Source organism: Camellia sinensis, chromosome 15 (assembly GCF_055761805.1).
Source record: "Camellia sinensis isolate YWXY chromosome 15, ASM5576180v1, whole genome shotgun sequence".
NCBI lineage: Eukaryota > Viridiplantae > Streptophyta > Magnoliopsida > Ericales > Theaceae > Camellia > Camellia sinensis.
Genome location: NC_138975.1, coordinates 110604805 through 110607902, shown reverse-complemented (window position 1 = coordinate 110607902; position 3098 = coordinate 110604805).

The following is a 3098-nucleotide window of genomic DNA, read 5'->3' as shown; positions in this document are numbered from 1 at the left end:
GCAATTGGCAATGACTTACCTCATGCTGCTGGGGATCTCCCGCTTCTTCTCAGTTGAACCACAGGTACTTCTTTTCTCCCTGACTATGGTTGCAGCTTTCCCTATTCTCCAACAGGGTGACAGACTAGGTTGGATCAGTATCCAGAATTGAGGTGCATACAGATGCTATCTCAATCTATGGGGCTACCATACATATTTCAAGCCGAGGATATACCCCTGGGTATTTAAACCAAACTTTAGTCTCGGAAATCCCGAACATTTGCGTTCTAGGCATAAGCCATTCGAACTCTAGTTTCCACCGTCTCAGTTGGTCTCCTAGGAACTCACCGCTAACACAGGCAGGTGGCTATACCAGACAATCGAAAGTCGTTCGGGCACGACAAACACCAAAGGAATTGCACCTTTAGAGGATTTAAGGTCTCCTAGACCGGGGAGTGCACAAGACAGTGCGAATAAAGATGCAGGATTTAAGGTCTCCTTAGACCGGAGGATTTAAGGTCTCCTAGACCAGACAGTAAAATAGATACGATGTAATAGATGTGATGCAATAGATGCAAAGGGTGAACACACGCCAACCACGCTGGACTCGCGAGTGGAGGAAGAACAAAGAAAATCAATCAGGAGCACGCTCCATGCAACCTAAGATAAATTCCAAACACGCTGAAATCGTGTGAGGAAGGGAAGGCTCCAATCACGCTGAAATCGTGAGAGGAGGTCCAAAAATAACCCGCCCAACGCGTCTACAACGCAACCTGGGATAAAATCCAAACACGCTGAAATCGTGTGAGGAAGGGGACACTCAAACCACGCTGAAATCGTGAGAAGAGGTCCGAAAACAACCGCCCAGGTGCATACACAACGTAACCTGAGATGAATTCCAAACACGCTGAAAACGCGTAAGGAATGGAACACTCAAACCACGCTGAAATCGTGAGAGGAGGTCCAAACAACAACCGCCCAGGTGCGCACACAACACAACCTGAGATAAATTCCAAACACGCTAAAATCGTGTAAGGAACGGGACACTCAAACCACGCTGAAATCGTGAGAGGAGGTCCGAAAACAACCGCCCAGGTGCATACACAACGCAACCTAAGATAAATTCCAAACACGCTGAAATCGTGTAAGGAACGGGACACTCAAACCACGCTGAAATCATGAGAGGAGGTCCAAACAACAACCGCCCAAGTGCGCGCACAACGCAACCTGAGATAAATTCCAAACACGCTGAAATCGTGTGAGGAAAGGGACACTCAAACCACGCTGAAATCATGAGAGAAGGTCCAAACAATAACCGCCTAGGTGCGCGCACAACGCAACCTGAGATAAATTCCAAACATGCTGAAATCATGTAAGGAATGGAACACTCAAACCACGCTGAAATCGTGAGAGCAGGTCCAAACAACAACCGCCCAGGTGCGCACACAACGCAACCTGAGATAAATTCCAAACACGCTGAAATCGTGTAAGGAACGGGACACTCAAACCACGTTGAAATCGTGAGAGGAGGTCCGAAAACAACCACCCAGGTGCATACACAACGCAACCTGAGATAAATTCCAACCACGCTGAAATCGTGTAAGGAACGGGACACTCAAACCACGCTGAAATCGTGAGAGGAGGTCCAAACAACAACCGCCCAAGTGTGCGCACAACGCAACCTGAGATAAATTCCAAACACGCTGAAATCGTGTGAGGAAAGGGACACTCAAACCACGCTGAAATCGTGAGAGGAGGTTCAAACAATAACCGCCCAGGTGCGCGCACAACGCAACCTGAGATAAATTCCAAACACGCTGAAATCGTGTAAGGAACGGGACACTCAAACCACGCTGAAATCGTGAGAAGAGGTAAACAACTCGGGAGCGTGTTCCACGCAACCTAAGTTGAGTCCCGGGGGACAACGATCCTAAACGCTGCACGGCGTAAAAGGATGCAAATAAACGCAACAAGTGCGATGATACAATACATGTTACAAGCAATGTAGAGCATGATGTTTAGGGAATGCAATGGATAGACAAAACGGCACTCTAGAAAGAACCTCATGGAGTGAGTGGCGCTGAACCGCTTTACTCTGACGGGGAACGGTACTCAGGGAGAGCACTTTTGATCGCCATTCTGCTTGAAACAATGAAACAGTCAACACAGTATTTTGTTCACTTTGAACACACAGCTCGTATCGGCATACTGCTTATTCTGAACACGCAGCTCATAACACAATATTCTACTTATTTTGGAACATACGGCTCACGCAGGACACCGCTGATTCTGAACACACGGTCCGTTCTGAACACAACTCATTCTGAACTCACAGCCCATAACACAGTATTTGGTTTATTCGGCACACAGCTCATTCTGAACAGACAGCCCATAACACAGTATTTTGTTTATTCGGCACACAGCTCATACAAGACACTGCTCATTCTGGACATACAAGATGCAATGACGAAACTTGCAGAAGTTGAAACAATCTCGGATAACCGACATTTTCCCTCTTTTCTTTTGCTTCGTAGCCTGGAACTTTCATAGCTTCAGATGGGTCCTGGTTTTACTGTTTTCACATGACCTGGGTTGAATCCCGCGGTTTTATGAAAGAACCAATCCTGATTTGCACAAATGTGGAGAACAACATGGCACTCTGAGCACAAAACGATTTTTGAAATTGAAATGAGAAATGGGTTCTCAATCGGGTATTTAGCCTACAACTGACCACAGCCAAAACGACTCAACAATGGAAAATAAAGGTAGAACGACCTAAACACAACTCAACAAAGGAAAAACAAGGTAAAATGACCTAAACACATTTGTTGACACTCAATCGACTTAAAATAAGAAACGAGACAAACAAAATGCACAAACACAACACTCAGCTGTGTTACAAAAGCGAGAGACCTCTCGGTGCACGAGGAGCTAGTTTCTCCGGGTATTGTTTCCCACCCTTTCTCATTTGTGATTCTCACATCACTCGGCCCTCAGGCTCTGTTTTTTTGAAAAAGCCTTTTGCTCACTTTTTCTCTCAGTGCACATCTCTCTATTCTTCAATCTCTCATTTTTTATCCCTCCCCTGGGTGGTTGATGGACAAACAGAAAGTTGCGGG